The 19,362-nt window shown below is 47.7% G+C and overlaps 1 protein-coding gene across 3 annotated transcripts in view; it reads left to right on the top strand.

Annotated features, from left to right (window-relative positions):
- Positions 1-19,362, top strand: part of A1CF (APOBEC1 complementation factor) — a 118,933-nt gene that overhangs the window by 52,973 nt on the left and 46,598 nt on the right. The gene's annotated exons all lie outside the window — the stretch shown is intronic.

Here is a 19,362-nt window from a genome sequence, read left to right on the forward strand (position 1 = left end):
TTTCATGGCACCTGGACGTCAAACAATGTCCTCCTGGTGCCAGGTCTAGTGGCTTATTAGACCAGATTACAATGACAGGCGTAATCTGACAGGTCTAATGTATTGCAATATATGTCTATTGTAACACATGAGATCAGTGATCAGTTACACATATTTGTTATCACCACGTCCAGAAGGACACAATCTATGAAACTGTCACATTATTTAACTCCTATAGTGAAAACCATAAAAAAGAGCTAAAAAAAGTATTAAAAATATACTGTTTAATCATACTTCCGAAATAAAAATGAAATAAAAGGAAATCAAAAAGCCGACTGTAAATAAAAATGGTATCGCTGAATACGTCATCTTATCCAGCACAAAAATAAGCCACCATTCAGCTTCATCAGTGGAAATAAAGCCACTTTTCTCAGATTATAGTTATACAAAAAAAAAAATTAATTCTATAAAAATGTTTTTGATGATTAAAAGTGGAAAAACATGGAAAAATTATATAAATGTGACATCGTTGTAACCATATTGACCCGAAGAATAAAGCTGTCCTTTCACTTTTACCACATAAAAAAAACTTGATACCAGAAAATGGTACCAATAAAAATGTCAACTCATCCCGCAAAAAAACAAGCCATCACATGACTCTGGTGTCAGAAATATAGAAATTATATAGATATCAAAATAAGGTGATGCAAAGATGGAAGATTCCCTATAATGAGGCAGATAGAGGCACTATGGAGTCTCTCTGGCCTATGATCCAGCTGTGCCCTTCTTTTTAGGCATACAGAAAAGTGCAATCGATCAACTCTTTTGTGCACATCTTACAAGCCGGATACCACTGAACAGAAGCAAAACAGTCCAGACTATTTCTCCTTCCTCACTATTGAATGGATCCATCTGGGGTTTCATCTGAATCACGTATTTTGTAAATTTAGATGAAAAACCGAATGTAAGTGCTCAGGATATAGCACAGAATACATGTGAATTGATCCAAAATGTTCTTTACCCCAAATGCCACCAATAAAAGCTTCAAAGCAATCCACAAAATAACAACTTTTCACTCAGGTCCGTCATCTGTTAACAGAAATATAGGGTTTCCAAATTACTGGTAGCACAAAGGCTCTGGAAAAGCGCTACGGCTCTCCCCCAAAAAGAAATCCAGCAAAATCAGTGCTCCCAAATCCAAATGCCCCCCTCCCTTCAGAACCCTACAATGTGCCTAAAAAACATAGTTAGCATCCACACGTTTAGCATAAGGCGGGCTTTGCACGTTGCAACATCGGTAACAATGTGTTACCGATGCTGCAGCGATAGTCCCGCCCCCGTCGCACGTTCGATACATAGTGAAAGCTGCCGTAGCGATTATTATCGCTACGGCAGCTTTACACGCACATACCTGCCGTGCGACGTCCCTCTGGCCGGCGACCCGCCTCCTTCCTTAGGGGGCGGGTCGTGCGGCGTCACAGTGACGTCACACGGCAGGCGGCCAATTGAAGTGGAGGGGCGGAGATGAGCAAGATGTAAACATCCCGCCCACCTCCGTCCTTCTCATTGCAGCCGGGAGGCAGGTAAGGTGAAGTTCCTCGCTCCTGCGGCTTCACACACAGCGATGTGTGCGGCCGCAGGAACGAGGAACTACATCGTACCTGTCGCTCCCCCGGCATTATGGAAATGTCGGAGGCTGCAGCGATGATACGATGACGACGATTTTGCGCTCGTTCATCGTATCATCTAGGATTTACACACTACGACATCGCAAGTGACGCCGGATGTGCGTCACTTTCGATTTGACCCCACCGACATCGCACCTGCGATGTCGTAGTGTGCAAAGCCCGCCTTACTGTAGTGAGGAGAGCCCGCTTAATTTCCTGGATGCAGGCCTCTAGAAGCTCAAGCTAGGCACAATGTACAGGTATTATAATAGCAGATCTCAATTTTCACTCTCCAGCATCCATTGCTGCTTGTTTTTGGAAATCACCCATGGAGTGAAAATAATCACTACACCCATAGATGAATTCATAGATTGGTGTAATTTCCAAATTAGAGTCACTTGAGAGAGGTTTCTGCTCTTCTGGCACTTTTTGTTTAATGGCCTTTAGTTCAATCTTGAGGTTGCTTGATAGTGGAACGCTCTGAAGAAAATCAAGCTTGTGCAAGCCTAAATATGTCCACCAGGATCTTCTCCCCCGTTTTTTTATTGTATAAAGCTACCGGGTTTCTGATCTACCTCATTCACCTTGTTTTTTCTAATCTTCCGACCATGATGTCCTTCTCCAGTGATTGCTCTCATTGTATGATGTGTTCAAAGTAAGCAAGTCATAGCTTGGTGATCTTTGCTTTGAGTGACATGTCTGACTTGATTTGTTCTCAAATTGATTTGTTTTTTCTTCTTGCCATCCATGGTATTGATAACATCCTTCTCCTTCACCCCATTTCCAAGGGGGTTGATTCCTCTGTCTTGTTTCTTGATCGTCCAGGTTTCACATCCATATGTTACTACATAAAAGACTAAACTATCTTTGAGCCGTGTATTCATCACCAGTGAACTTTTCCTCAATTTGAGGACCTTGTCAAGTGACTTCATTGTTGTTTTGCCCATAGCTCTTCCCCTATTGACCTTCGGTGTTGTCGCTGCATCTTGAATGATCATTGATCTGAGTAGGTTGAAGTCCTTTACAACTTCCGGTTCATCGCTGTAGATCTCAAATGTGTCCCTGTCGTATCTGGCAGTAATCAATATGTTTGTCTTCTTTGTATTGAGTAGGAGTCCTATGACTTAGGGGCTCTGTGTATGGAGTCTGCAAACTATTCTAGTAAACTCTGGTCTTCAAAATTCAAATAGAGCTTTTTTCCTCTCAAGTCTCGCCGTGTGGCCTTCAGCATCAAGTTCATTGAAAAAAACGTAATATTTCATGGCCCGATATTTTAAAATTCTGTGAAGCACCAATGGGTTCAAGATGCTCAATACACCCCTAGATAACAACAATATGGTAGAAAAAAGAAATGGCCGCACACCCAAAATTCATAAGTTGATCTAATGCCGCTAGGCAAAAAATTAAACACCTGAACATGAGGTTCTTGGTTTAACATTCTGATCATGTATGAGGCCCACTGCCATGTCATGGTGAACCTTTGAGTGGATCCCTACTCTGACGCCTTAATGGTTTGGAACCGTGTGCCAACCATCGCCACAGCGACAATGCAACAGCAGGGCTGGTGACCTGGTGCCTCACAGCACCCATCCTGCAAGGCTGAGTCCCCATGACTCCTTCACATGGTGTTTGTGCTGGGTGGTGGCCATTGTTGCAGTGATTTTGTGTCTGTGGGGCGGTGTGACCTGGATCATGGGGACTCAGTCTTCAGTCACTATTTGTGACTGCAGGCTTATGAACTTCATCAGAATGTGCTGTTGACAGAAGCGGTGACCAATTGACTGTAAGTATTGGATTTGCATGCTCCAGGCCACATTCTGACTAGACGGGATTGGCCTCACTCAATTCACTTGTATTGACTTCGGCTACACATTTTAGTCGTCATGTGACCTAATGTATGCACATTGCATGCTTCCAGCCACGCACCCACCCACACCAGAATGTGGACACAATCCACACATAGGAACTCGATTTTATCATATGAACCATTACATTTTACAGTTCCAGTACAACTGACAGAACCCATTTAATTGTAATTTTCATTATTTTAATTTATTATTGGATCACATTTGATTCCATACACATAAAGGTTATAGTCTGATTAACTGTTTTCATCAGTTTAGCACATAATGAAACTGGTCATCTGGGTTGTGGAAAATGTTTGTTTTTGAGAGTCTAAAAGTTATATATACAGTCTTTTTTTTTATATATATATATACACACACACACACACACAACAGCTCAAAAACAAAATTCTGAGAATTTCGAAGATACTATAAGATGAACTTTTAAAACAAGAAAAAGGTTTGCTGAAAAGTGTTTGACAGGTGGCAGCTTCCTTTTTGGATGATCAGATTGCCTATTTTGCATCATTAGTGAGAGAAATCTTAACTGCACAGTTCTCTTTGTCCTGTACCACAATTAATTTCTCTAATAAATGCAGGACAAGGGGAGGAAGCTGAACGGGAATGGCTCTTCATTTTTTATAGTACATTTTACAACATGAAAGGAAATATTAGGTGTTTGTTAGCTGGAAGAACTTTTTGTGATGTTAAGGAAGCAATAACTAAGGGACCACTGCAGTGCAGAGTGAGTTACGGTACCAGACAAGTTTACAGACAAAACAGGGTATTTTAGTGCAGGAAAATTACACTTCCACTAATGCGGACACTGCACTCAAGCTATGGAGGCCTTGTACCAGTGGGTACAAGTGCAAACTCACGTTACCGTCGGAGGAACCAGTCCTCTCTCGAGGTATGAAGTCTGTTGGTGCTCACTTCCCGGGCAGAACAGAAGTAGCTTTTATTCCCTTGGGTCACAGGGCAGCTGGGCTCATCCAGGCAACATCTTCACCTGGGTACGGGTACCAACTGAGAAAACTCTGGGTTTTCTCCTAAGGCAACGTCCTGCTTTTCTCCCCGCACCTATGGCACAACCACTTCTTGAATCTATCAGACCATCTCTCTCCTCACAGATACTTTCCCGCACTTTTTCTCTCCAGGTTAAGCCACACACAGTCTCAAGGACGGGGAGGCGTCTGCCAATCCTACTCACACCTGGAACAGGGGGCATTGTTGCCTTAAGGCCCCGTCACACTAAGCAACATCGCTAGCAACATCGCTGCTAACGAACAACTTTTGTGACGTTGCTAGCGATGTTGCGGTGTGTGACATCCAGCAACAACCTGGCCCCTGCTGTGAGGTCGTTGGTTGTTGCTGAATGTCCTGGGCCATTTTTTAGTTGTTGCTGTCCTGCTGTGAAGCACAGATCGCTGTGTGTGACAGCGAGACAGCAACAACTGAATGTGCAGGCAGCAGGAGCCGGCTTCTGCGGAGGCTGGTATCCAATGTAAACATCGGGTAACCAAGAAGCCCTGTCCTTGGTTACCTGATATTTACCTTTGTTACCAGCCTCCTTTGCTCTCACTGTCAGTGCCGGCTCCTGCTCTGTGCACATGTAGCTGCAGCACACATCGGGTTAATTAACCCGATGTGTGCTGTAACTAGGAGAGCAAGGAGCCAGCGCTAAGCAGTGTGCGCTGCTCCCTGCTCTGTGCACATGTAGCTGCAGCACACATCGGGTTAATTAACCCGATGTGTGCTGTAACTAGGAGAGCAAGGAGCCAGCGCTAAGCATTGTGCGCTGCTCCCTGCTCTGTGCACATGTAGCTGCAGCACACATCGGGTTAATTAACCCGATGTGTGCTGTAACTAGGAGAGCAAGGAGCCAGCGCTCAGTGTGCGCTGCTCCCTGCTCTCTGCACGTGCGGTGGTAACCAAGGTAAATATCGGGTTGGTTACCCGATATTTACCTTAGTTACCAAGCGCAGCATCTTCCACGCGGCGCTGGGGGCTTGTCACTGGTTGCTGGTGAGCTCACCAGCAACTTGTGTAGCCACGCTCCAGCGATCCCTGCCAGGTCAGGTTGCTGGTGGGATCGCTGGAGCGTCGCAGTGTGACATCTCACCAGCAACCTCCTAGCAACTTACCAGCGATCCCTATCGTTGTTGGGATCGCTGGTAAGTTGCTTAGTGTGACTGGACCTTTAGATACCAAAAGTATCTATTTCTGTGCTTTCCAGCACCTGCATATTACTCTTACTGCACCAACAAACCTTCCATCTATTTCAATACATATAACCATAATAAATGTACAATACTTCTAGCTTTCACTTTCAAGTAGTCCCAAAACATACATTATGCAATAAAAAAATAAAAAACTTTTTCTACTGCCTATTTACGGTGAGTGCCCTCCATTCTTACCTTTTTTTCTGTATACTGCTTCTCAGCTTTGCTGTGCGGAGCACCCCGTTTGGCAGTTCCATGCTAGTGCAAAATTCCCCTGTCCAATATGACAGGTGTGTTTCTGCGCTGATTACTTGCTGGAGACTGTGCCCGGTTTCTTCCTCCTTTTCCCTCTGTTACATACATGCAATACACTTTAATACAACACTTAATAAGAGTGTAGGAGTCTACACTTTATTTATCTACTACTAAAATCATTGTGCAGATGTAAGACCTGTTAACATTTATATATATATATAGGTTAAAAGACTGTTTGGTGGACTTCCTTGTGTTATGCTGCCACCTGCTGTCAAAACAGAGAACAGCGGGCAAAAAGTCCTACTGCTCGAGTGACTGGTTCAGTCTGGAACAGGAGGAGGAGGAGTCTACTTGTGGCTGTGTTTTGCAGAGTGGAGTGTGCTCGAGTGGGCTGTAAGATAGAAGGCCTCAGTCTGCCCTGTTTTCCGAGGTCCAAGTACCTTAGAGTGTTGCGTGGTGTCCCCCCCCAAGACACAGATCAAAAGAGGCTGGATGTGGAGCGAGGGGCCAGGCAGCACGTGCGAGTTACAGATCCGGGACAAAGACTGAACTTTAGAGGTGTCTGCCGGCGGAATACGGGCCCCAACGGTGACGAGGTACCCCACGCTGAAACCTGCAGTTAAGTGTACACACTACTTTTAGTTAGGGACAGATAGGAAAAGACTCTGCACTGTGTTATACAAGTAAGATAACAAGGACTCTGCGTTTTTTTTGTTTAATAAGGATTTCTGTGTTTTGCTTTTGGGAGTACAATCTGAGGCTTCCTATCTTTGACAATTTATTCAAAGTAGTTGTTTGTATATTGCATTATCTCTACTGCTGTGCTCCCTTCCCTCACTTTTCCTCCACCTGTGTTGTGCAATACATTATTAAATTTGCATTGATTAACCCCCGTGGTTCCGTGCAGTCCTTGCGTATCCTGTTACCTGCAGGTTATTACATTTGGCGTAGTCGGCAGGATACGCAGGCTGGTACGGAACCATGGACGGACAGGGGGGTGTCGCTGATGGAGGTGTTCTAATACAACCTGATGGGGGAATACCAGCAAGGCAACTGTCCCTGGGGGCTATGCTGACCCATATACCAAAATTTACTGGCAGCAATGTACCTCTCCATGACTGGGCGCAGAGAGTGAGGGGCATGTTGAGAGTAGCAGGAGTGACTGCAGAAAATCAAGGGGAGATATTGTTGATTGCCCTTGAAGGCCATGCTCAAGAGACCATTTTATTGCGCCCTGAGAGTGAACGAAAGACGTTAGAGCAGGTGGTGAAGATTCTTGAGAGAGTGTATGGTGGGAAACCAGAAGCAGGAGATTTACAGGCACAACTGTTCTACAGGCTGCAGGGTGAAGAAGAAGGTCTGCCACAGTATGCAAATGCACTCCAGAGAATAATGAGACAAATGCTTACAGCAGAGCCAGAGCTAGCACAAACCCCCGGTTATGCTGACCGTACCCTACGAGATCAATTCCTCCGTGGGTTACATAACCCCAAGATCAAAGGTGCCCTCCGTGAACGGCTCAGGGTAGAAAAAAAACTAACTTTCCAGGAGATATTGGAAGAAGCAGTCTCCCGCACACAAACTGAAAATTGCGACCCGCAGAACGCCTGGGGTGAAGTTTGTATGCATAAGGTAGTCCCGAGTGAGAAAAACCGAGAACCGAGCCAGCTTGAGGCTAAAGTGGATCAGTTACAAGAGACTGTTACTGCTCTACAAGAGTTGCTGAAGAATATGCAAGCCCCGGCGTCAGAAGTAGGAACTACAGCACCGCGGCCAAATACCCGCACGCATACCTATCAAGAAGAGAGGTGACAGATCGAGCAGAGACGACCGAGACCCGCTGGAGACTACCAGTGTTGGAACTGTGGAAATCGGAACCATTTATTCCGACACTGTCCGGAGAGGAAGACGTCTCAAGAAAGACCGCCGTTAAACTAGTGCCTCCCTCCATGGATGGGCACATGGCGGGGAGACCAACTGAGCTTAGAGAAAACCAACACCCTGAAGATATAGCAGCCAGCACGCCGACGATCATGGCCGAATTTGAAGGGAAAGAAGTAAGATGCCTGATGGATACTGGGTCCCAAGTGACCACCATGCCAGAACAGTTCTTCTACCAACATTTTGGACAAACTGTATCCATTGACAGAGGGGCACATATCAAACTGAGGGCTGCAAACAATCTTCCCATTCCGGTTGTAGGGGTCGTGTGGATGAACATACGTGCCTGTGGCCAGAACTTAGGCAAAAAAGGGATTGTGTTAACGGAGGGCCGGTACGACAGAGAGGTGCCAGCTATCGTGGGCATGAACATCTTGAAAGAATTAGACCAGTTGCTCTTCGACACGGGGGGCTGTGATTACTGGAAGACGACAGTTGCTAACCGGCCTGCCCAAAAGGTCTTCCAACACCTTATCCGTGCCCGAGGACTGTGGAAGAATGGTGGGAGCCGCTACCCGGTGGGGAGGGTTCGAGTCCCAAGACAGACAACAATTACTCTACCTCCAAATCGTGAGACAGTCCTCACCTTGCCAGTCGGGGCCCACCATACACTCGAGGGGATGGAGGTGTTGGTGGAGCCTTATCGTGGTGAAGAGAACGGAGACGAACCGTTGGTGGCTCGCACTTTAGCAACAGTAAGAAATGGAAGGGTCCCTTTCCGTTGCGTGAACACCGGTGAACAGGCCTACACCTTGACCTCGGGAGTTGTTCTGGCCCATGTCTACCTGGCGCCTGAAGAGGTGGCGGCCGCAGAATCGATTGAATTGCAGCCCATGGCAGGGGAAGCCTGGACTTGGGCTCTTTCTATGGAAAGAAAAGAGAAACCCACTGATCAATGGAACAGTCGCGTCATCTTAGGGCAGATGGGAGTGGACCTGAGCCCCTTCGCTTCGGAGCAAGCCCAAGCCATAGAGGACTTTATTTGGGAGAATCAAGCCACGTTCTCCCGTCACGCAGAAGATTTCGGCTGTACTGACAAGATTCAGCACGAAATACCCACGGGAGATGCCCCACCGATCAGGGAAAGGTACAGGCAAATACCCCCAAAGTACTACCAAGAGGTAAAAGAGCTTTTGGCGCAGATGCTGAAGAGCGGGGTGGTAAGAGAAAGTCAGAGTCCATGGGCTGCCCCAATCGTGCTGGTCAAGAAAAAGGATGGGTCTACCCGCTTCTGTGTTGACTACTGCAAGCTTAATGGATGCACGGTTCGTGATTCCTACCCTCTGCCCCGGATAGAGGAGTCCCTGTCGGCGTTGGGAAAGGCACGTTACTTCTCCTCCCTCGATCTGGCCAGCGGATATTGGCAGGTCCCTGTGGCAGAGAAAGACAAGGCCAAGACCGCATTTATTGTACCCATGGGACTCTTCGAGTTCAATCGCATGCCGTTTGGACTAAATAATGCCCCAGGAACTTTTCAGCGCCTCATGGAAAGTTGCCTTGGAGACATGAACTTCGAGGCCACATTGATTTACCTGGACGACATAGTAGTGTATTCTGCAACCTTTGAGAAACATCTAGAAAACCTGGGCCAAGTGTTTCAGCGGTTACGGGCCCACGGGCTTAAACTAAAACCAAAAAAATGCCGGATCTTTCATGAAGAGATTGAATATCTCGGACACAAGGTGTCGGAAGCCGGCGTACAGCCCTCCGATGGGAAAGTGAGAGCAGTGCTACAATGGCCCACACCCAGCACAGTGCGGGAGGTTCGAGCTTTCCTGGGGCTAGCCGGATATTACCGTCGCTTTATCAAAGATTTCGCGAAGGAGGCAGAACCTTTGCACGAATTGCTCCGAGGTACTGCGAAAGGACCAAAAGCACAGAAAATTTGCTGGGGACCAAGACAAGCAAAAGCCTTACACCGACTGAAAGAGGCCTTGGTTAGCGCCCCTGTGCTTGCCTATGCAGACTATAACCTCCCCTTTCGTTTGTATACAGACGCGAGCCTCTACGGCCTGGGTGCAGTACTGGCCCAGGTACAGAATGGTACTGAACGGGTGATTGCATATGGAAGTCGGACGTTGCGAGAAGCCGAGCGCAATCCCGAGAATTACAGTTCCTTTCGGCTGGAGTTACTGGCACTAGTATGGGCGATAACCGAAAGGTTCTCGGAATATCTCACGGGAGCTAAAATTGAAGTCTATACGGATAATAACCCCCTGGCTCACATCTCCACCGCCAAACTGGGAGCAATGGAACAGAGGTGGCTGGCACGACTCTCCAGATACAATTATCATGTGCAATACCGCTCTAAGCATGAAAATCAGAATGCGGATGCCCTTTCTCGTGTTACCACCGAAGCGCCAGTGGGGGAGAGAGATGAACAGTTGGAGGAAGACGAAATTCCGGACTTCAGTAAATTCACCGCTCAAGTGGTAGAGGCTCGTATGCTTGAAATTACGTCGGGCACGACATCACGCCTGCTTGGCCAAGCCAGAGAGGAATGGGTGAAAATTCAGTCATCTGACCCAGAACTGCTTCAAGTGAAAGAGTGGGTGAACCAGCAGCGCAAGCCTAGAAAGGAAATACGGGCCACGCTGTCGCACGTGGCCCTCCAGATTCTCAGCCAGTGGGATAAGCTGTCGGTGCAAGAAGGGATGCTGTATCGGAAAGTGCACCTAGCTACAGAGTTGGAAGTACGGTGGCAAGTAGTGATACCCCAGAAGATGGCAGTACCACTGGCCCGAGAGGCGCATGAGAAGGGAGCCCATTTCGGACCGGACAAGACTTACCAGTGGTTGCAAAGAATAGTATACTGTCCTCAGATGCTTCGGGCGGTAGAGAAGGCCTGTAAACTGTGCCGTTCCTGCGAGTTAAGTAAGGCTCCCCCACAGCAAGCACCAGTACAGACTATTGTAACCAAAGAGCCGTTGGAAGTACTCATGATCGATTATCTGAAGATTGGCCACTCCCACCGGGGCTATCAGTTCTGCCTTGTGATGACAGATCACTTCTCCAAATTTGCGGTGGTGACGCCCACCAGAGATCAGACAGCTGAATCAGCTGCTCGAGCCATCAGTGATGACTTTATCCGGGTGTACGGCTGCCCCAAAAGAATACATTCCGACCAAGGGGCTTGCTTTCAAGGCGGTGTCATGAGAGAGCTGCAAAGGATTTACGGAATGCAGAAGTCAAGGACTACGCCTTATCATCCACAGGGCAACGGAGCCTGCGAGAGATTTAACCGGACCCTCCTACAAATGCTACGCACGTTGGAGGATGATCGTAAGAATCACTGGCCCGGCTATCTCGCAGAACTCGTGTGGGCGTACAATAATCGTGTCCACTCCACCACTGGGTACACCCTATACGTACTACTGTTTGGAAGAGCCGGAAGAGGCATAGAAGAGCTCAACCTGGCTCCCCCCGAGATCAGTGAAGGTCAGAGCGTAGGTTCCTGGGTTGACTGTCACCGTCGGCGGCTGGAGACTATCCATCGAATTGTCACCAAGCGGTTGCAAGAAAAGACACACCCGCAGCGGAAACCTGTGTGTGAAGCCCCATTCTTGCCAGGAGACCGAGTACTAGTTGCAGAGAAACACCCGAGACACAAGTTGAGTGAGCGCTGGAAAACAGAGCCGTACATTGTGATTAGAAGAATCTCTCCCCACGGATCAGTATACGAAGTGAGAGGTGAGCGAAGAGGCGACACCCTCATCCTGCATCGTAATATGCTGAGGCCCTGCTATTCAGAAGACAGGACCAGACAAAGTACCTCGGAGACGGTGCCCGTGCCTGTTCCTGTTACCTTCGAAGAGGGCTCTGACGATGAAGAATGGTGGCGGGCCCCGACCAACCCAGCAGACTGGGAGAGATCCACACCCCCATCCTTTCAAGACACAGGTGCCACCCCTGCAGAGCAGGAGTCACTAATCTCCAGAGATGGGGACGGGAATACTGTACTCCCTGATACGGCGCCGACGTCTGGTGAGTTAGCTGTGGTGCCACGCCGGACTGAGCGGGCTAATGCTGGTATTCCCCCTGATCGGTACTTGGCAGATGAATTTGTGTGTTCTGTCACTGAATCCTGTTTTACGACATTGGCTCCCAAGCAACAGGTTGTGAAGCAGGGCAGGAGTTGCCACCGTGTGCCCCTTTGCAGAGTGCCTCAAGAGTGTATCGGCCAGGACGGCCGAGGTTAAAGAGGGGGGTAAATGTAAGACCTGTTAACATTTATATATATATATAGGTTAAAAGACTGTTTGGTGGACTTCCTTGTGTTATGCTGCCACCTGCTGTCAAAACAGAGAACAGCGGGCAAAAAGTCCTACTGCTCGAGTGACTGGTTCAGTCTGGAACAGGAGGAGGAGGAGTCTACTTGTGGCTGTGTTTTGCAGAGTGGAGTGTGCTCGAGTGGGCTGTAAGATAGAAGGCCTCAGTCTGCCCTGTTTTCCGAGGTCCAAGTACCTTAGAGTGTTGCGTGGTGTCCCCCCCCAAGACACAGATCCAAAGAGGCTGGATGTGGAGCGAGGGCCAGACAGCACGTGCAAATTACCGATCCAAAGAGGCTGGATGTGGAGAGCGAGGAGCCAGGCAGCACGTGCGAGTTACAGATCCGGGACAAAGACTGAACTTTAGAGGTGTCTGCCGGCGGAATACGGGCCCCAACGGTGACGAGGTACCCCACGCTGAAACCTGCAGTTAAGTGTGCACACTACTTTTAGTTAAGGTCCAGTCACACTAAGCAACTTACCAGCGATCCCAACAACGATAGGGATCGCTGGTAAGTTGCTAGGAGGTTGCTGGTGAGATGTCACACTGCAACGCTCCAGCGATCCCACCAGCAACCTGACCTGGCAGGGATCGCTGGAGCGTGGCTACACAAGTTGCTGGTGAGCTCACCAGCAACCAGTGACCAGCCCCCAGCGCCGCGTGTTAGATGCTGCGCTTGGTAACTAAGGTAAATATCGGGTAACCAACCCGATATTTACCTTGGTTACCACCGCACGGAGCTACACGTGCAGAGAGCAGGGAGCAGCGCACACTGAGCGCTGGCTCCTTGCTCTCCTAGTTACAGCACACATGGGGTTAATTTCCCGATGTGTGCTGTAGCTACATGTGCAGAGAGCAGGGAGCAGCGCACAATGCTTAGCGCTGGCTCCTTGCTCTCCTAGTTACAGCACACATCGGGTTAATTAACCCGATGTGTCCTGCAGCTACATGTGCACAGAGCAGGAGCCCGCAGCACAGGCTCCTGCTCTGTGCACATGTAGTTACAGCACACATCGGGTTAACATGTGCACAGAGCAGGAGCCGGCAGCACAGGCAGTGAGAGCGGAGGAGTCTGGTATCAAAGGTAAATATCGGGTAACCAAGGACAGGGCTTCTTGGTTACCCGATGTTTACATTGGTTACCAGCCTCCGCAGAAGCCGGCTCCTGCTGCCTGCACATTTAGTTGTTGCTGTCTCGCTGTCACACACAGCGATCTGTGCTTCACAGCAGGACAGCAACAACTAAAAAATGGCCCAGGACATTCAGCAACAACCAACGACCTCACAGCAGGGGCCAGGTTGTTGCTGGATGTCACACACAGCAACATCGCTAGCAACGTCACAAAAGTTGTTCGTTAGCAGCGATGTTGCTAGCGATGTTGCTTAGTGTGACGGGGCCTTTAGGGACAGATAGGAAAAGACTCTGCACTGTGTTATACAAGTAAGATAACAAGGACTCTGCGTTTTTTTTGTTTAATAAGGATTTCTGTGTTTTGCTTTTGGGAGTACAATCTGAGGCTTCCTATCTTTGACAATTTATTCAAAGTAGTTGTTTGTATATTGCATTATCTCTACTGCTGTGCTCCCTTCCCTCACTTTTCCTCCACCTGTGTTGTGCAATACATTATTAAATTTGCATTGATTAACCCCCGTGGTTCCGTGCAGTCCTTGCGTATCCTGTTACCTGCAGGTTATTACACAGACTGCCTGCAGCACAACTGATTTTATCTATTTTGCCACAGTGTTGTGTGTATAATGTGCATGGTGCTGAACAATGTCTGGTGTTGGAGACTACAGAGCTGTCTGTATGTAATGTGCACGTTGCAGAGCTGTTTGTGCATAACGTGCATGCTGCGGAGCTGTGTTTAGATAACGTGCATGTTGCAGAGCTGTGTGTGTATAGCCTGTATGTTGCAGAGCTGTGTGTGTATAGCCTGTATGTTGCAGAGCTGTGTGTGTATAGCCTGTATGTTGCAGAGCTGTGTGTATAGCCTGTATGTTGCAGAGCTGTGTGTGTATAGCATGTATGCTACAGACCTGTGTGTGTAATATGAACACAGCAGAGATACATGTGTGTACAACTTGCACGCTGTAGAGCTGTGCATAACATGCATGCTACAGAACTCTGTGTATAACATGCATGTTGCACAGGTGTGTGTGTGGATAACATGCTCGCTGCAGAGCTGTGTGTCAATAACCTGTACGCTGCTGAGCTGTGTGTGCAGCGTCGGACTGGCTACCGGAGGAATCTCCTGTAATACCAGGCCTGGATTCAGTTACCTGCATTGCACTCCGGTGCTCTCACCTGAGCTCCGGAGTGCAGCCTAGACTGCACCGCGAGCGCCGAGTGATTGATTCCCCGGCGATTGCGGTTCAGTTCATGACAGCTGAAGACATGCCGGGCTGAACTCCGGTGCTCTCACCTGAACTCCGGACTGCACCCCGGCCTGTTTGCAGCTGTTATGAACTGAACTGAACTGCAATCGCCGGCGAATCAATCACGCGGTGCAGTCCTGCAAACTCTGAGATAAGACCAGGCTGCAACTGAGAGCTCCGGAGTGCAAAGCAGGTAACTGAATCCAGGCCTGGCATTACTGGAGATGCCTCCGGTAGCCAGTCTGACGCTGTGTGTGTATAATGTACACACACCTACCCAGAGTCAGGGCCGGCGTCAGCACCCGGCATACCCGGGCAAATGCCGGGGCCCTGGAAAGCTGAGGGGGCCCACTCGGCCTCGTCACTACAGCCCTCATCATCCTCGCACACATCCCGACACTACAGCCTCATCTTCACCGCACACACACACCGGCACTACCGCCCCCCTCATCATCGCACACACACACCAGCATTACCTCAGTGATGTCCCCACTGACAGCGCGATTCACTTCAGTTGCTGCGTGGAGTTGACAGGAGCGGCGGTGTTCTACTACCGCTCCTGTCAGCTTCATGTAGCAGAACTGGATGTGGGACCTCGTGTGGATTACGCCGGACCTGGAGGGGTATTTGGGGATTTTAATAAAGTGGTGAAAGAGGGTGTTTTTTTTGTCTTTTATTCCAAATAAAGGATTTTTTTCGGGTGTATGTGTTTATTTACTTTCACTTACAGGTTAATCATGAAAGGTATCTTGGGAAGACGCCTGCCATGATTAACCTAGGACTTAGTGGCAGCTATGGGCTGCTACCATTAACTCCTTATTACCTCGATTGCCACCGCACCAGGGCAATTCGGGATGAGCCGGGTTGAGTCCCGGGACTGTCGCATCTAATGGACGCGGCAATTCCGGATGGCTGCTGGCTGATATTTTTAGGCTGGGGGGCTCCCCATAATGTGGGGCTCCCCATCCTGAGAATGCCAGCCTTCAGCCGTGTGGCTTTACCTTGGCTGGTATCAAAATTGGGGAGGACCGCACGCCGTTTTTTTTTTAATTTATTAGTGTACTGCACGATATAGACCCGCCCACCGGCGGCTGTGATTGGTTGCAGTGAGACAGCTGTCACTCAGCGTGGGGGCGGGTCTGACTGCAATCAATCATAGGCGCCGGTGGGCGGGTGAAGCAGTGAATACGAGATTGAATAATGGGCAGCTGGCTTTTTCAAAAGAGGAAAAGCCGTCGGAGCAGTGTGACAGCTGTGCAGCGTCGCGCCCGTGATCGGTGAGTAGGAAAGAGAGAGGGGGGAAGAGGGGGGACAAAGACCAGGAGTGATTTTAAACAATTTCGATCGTTCTGCTGGACATGTTGAGCATGCGCAGTAGAACGTGATGAAATCCGTCAGCGGATTCCGCCGCTTAGCGCATAGCGGTGGAAACCGCCACCATAGACAATCATTAGACACTGTGGCGGATTCCAACGAAATCCGTCAAGGTGCGCTGTTTTAACAACACAAAAAATGCTACATGCAGTGTTCCTTCCGCCCGACGCAAGACCATTTGTTGCTATCCGTAGCTAATAGAAGTCTATGAGGAATATAACGGTTTCCTGCAATGGTTACCGTAATTCCTCAAGGCTGCGAATAGCAATGTAAGCCGTCCAACGCAAGTGTGAAAGTAGCCTATGGCGCACAGACCACAGCGTTCGCTGCGTCCTCCTGGATTGAGCTTCATCTGTGGGCGGAGCTACCACCTGGCATCCTGCTCAGTCCCACAGATAAAGGAGGAGCAGTGCCAGCCAGCGACCCCCAGCACAGCACTCCCCTCCGGCGCTGAGTGGGCCCCATCTCCTCCGTGACCTGAGTGGTATGTGGGACACCCCTCCCCCCCACTCAATCTATATGTGCCCTCCCTGCCCCCAGATTTATGGGCCCCGGTGAACTGTATGGGCTTCTCCCCCACGTGATCTATGCCCTGCCCCCCCTCCCCTCCCTAAAGCCGCGTGTGTGGGCCCCGCAGAGCCACGTGTGTGGGCCCCGCAGAGCCGCGTTTGTGTGCCCCGCAGAGCTGCGTGTGTGGGCCCCGCAGAGCAAGGTGTGTGTCTGTCTGTATGTATATATGCAGCAGAGCAGTATGTGTGTCTTTATGTATGCAGCAGAGCAGTGTGTGTGTCTGTATGTATGCAGCAGAGCAGTGTGTGTGTCTGTATGTATGCAGCAGAGCAGTGTGTGTGTCTGTATGTATGCAGCAGAGCTGTGTGTCTGTATGTATGCAGCAGAGCTGTGTGTGTGTCTGTATGTATGCAGCAGAGCAGTGTGTGTCTGTATGTATGCAGCAGAGCAGTGTGTGTCTGTATGTATGCAGCAGAGCAGTGTGTGTGTCTGTATGTATGCAGCAGAGCAGTGTGTTTGTATGTATGCAGCAGAGCAGTGTGTGTGTCTGTATGTATGCAGCAGAGCAGTGTGTGTGTCTGTATGTATGCAGCAGAGCAGTGTGTGTGTCTGTATGCATGTATGATGTGTATCTATGTATGTCAGTGTATATGACTGTATAGATTTGTCTGTTTATATGTATTTTGTGAGTTTGTCTATAAATATGTATATGTACGTATCTGTGTATGTGTGTGTGTCTGCATGTCTATGGGCCCACTGGGACTCTTCTGCCCGAGGCCCACAAAAACCTGGAGCCGGCCCTGCCCAGAGTGACTGCACTTTTTAACCCCAAGCCTGGACAACCCCTTTAAAACTAAACACAAGCCACTTATGATAAAATTAATAAAATGCTATTAATATAATCTTTTGAATCAAATGGGTTCATAATCTAAAATGAAAAGATTGTGATCTGCTTTCTACATACACGCACACTATGCATGAAACTGTGAGAAGCGAACTATAGTTACACATTTCTAAAAGATATTTCAAATGTAACTGATTTACTAATGACTCATCAAATGTTCCTCTCATTTCTCGTATCTGTGGTGCCTGGAACCATTCGCCCCATTGTTTAGTAAGTTGAAAAGTGTCCTGACCATTCTTCAGTCGGCTTCTACTTGTAAGCCGCCACGTATGATCTTAAGAAAAAAAATTTCATAGCAAAGCCATCACAATAACAACAAAAAATATGCTAAAGGAAAAATACCGCCGACATTTTCTTAATGTCTTCTTGAACAGGTCTGCGGGTACTCCGGTGTCTTTAAGACACTGTGTGCACATATCCTAACTATATAATGCAGGTTGCTTAACACCAGAAAATGTGATTATGGGATTGGAGGGGTATGGATCTTAACTTTTCATATAGAAAATAGCCTTCTAGCTTTCAAGCAGTTGTAAATGGGGCAAATGCAAAGGTAATGCACCTATTAACCCCTTTATAACATTACAGGTATGATTAGATCATAATTGGGAAGGGGTTCCAGATTTTATGTGATATAACTATCTCGTTTATGGGCTTAAAAATTTAAAGTTTGAAAATTGCAAAATATCAATTTTTTTTGGTCAAATGTTTGTTTTGATAAATATACATAAATAATATCGTTCAAAATTTACCACTAATAGGAAGTAAAATGTGACACAAAAAGTAATCTCTGAATCACTGGGATATATGGAAGCATTCCAGAGTTATTACCGCATAAATTGATACTGGTAAAAAAAAAAATTGTAAAATTGGGCCTGGTCAGGAAGGTGAAAATTTTCTTGGGGGTGAAGGGGATTAATAAATACATTTTAATAAGTTTGGTACAATAATTGCAATTAACTTTTTATAAACAGTCATATATTAAATCCCAGAATAGTAAATGCTGTCCAAAGTGTAATGTACAACTACAGTGTAATATCCTATGTATAAGTCATTAAAGAGATGACCATTACAAAGCATAGTGGCCACATCAATTTAAAGCAGGGAAAGAAGGCTTTTTCTAAATACCTTCTTTTTCCAATTCCACCTGTGAGCGGCGCTATCACTGTCTGCTCATCCCCATCATGTGTCTTGGGCTGCTGTGACCTCTGATGTCTGGTGATGATATGTCAACTTCCGGAATTGGAAGTTGACCTGGCATCACCGAGCCGGGGCCCCATCTACTTTATTGACTGGGCTGGTGGCGGAATTTCACCGCACATCACAGCATCGCGAGCAGCATCGAGAGTGTGCAAGATGCTGAGCTGTGATGTCATTAGTAATAGCTTGTATTCTATATTGCCTGTTATAAATGTTGATATCACATTTTAACATGTAGTAATGCAAACAGAAATGTTGGCTTCTTCAGTCCTCACTATGCATCTAAAGATTTTCAACATCTATTGTATGTGAAAATGCATGCCAATGATATCAGTGTAGACAAGCCATGTTCAGAAAAATATCACCTATTGTATTTTGGATCAATATTGCGACCCTGGCTAAATATGGTCTTACTTCATATTGCATTAGATAACTCTAGATATAAATCTGGCTCCACAGGAATTCATGGGACCAGTTTCGCCATCAGTTTCTTTCTACATTTAAGGCTAAGTTCACATTTCCGTTGTTTTGCATCAGTCACAAACCGTCGCCTTGAGGAATTACGGTATCCTGCAAAATATTTTGCAGGAATCCTGTTTTTCCCCATAGACTTCTATTAGTGATGGATTGCGACTGATGATGCTGCGTTGCATCCGCTGCATTGCGGTCAGTCCTCTTTTAACTGACTGCCAGGCGGGAGCAACGCAGCCTGTAACGTTTTTTGAGCAGCGCGATCCGTAGGATTTTGCTGCGCATGCTCTCTCTGGCTCCCTGCCCCCGTAACCAGGATACACATCGGGTAACCAAGCAATGCGCTTTGGTTA

Source organism: Anomaloglossus baeobatrachus, chromosome 5, assembly GCF_048569485.1.
Source record: "Anomaloglossus baeobatrachus isolate aAnoBae1 chromosome 5, aAnoBae1.hap1, whole genome shotgun sequence".
Classification (NCBI taxonomy): Eukaryota; Metazoa; Chordata; class Amphibia; order Anura; family Aromobatidae; genus Anomaloglossus; species Anomaloglossus baeobatrachus.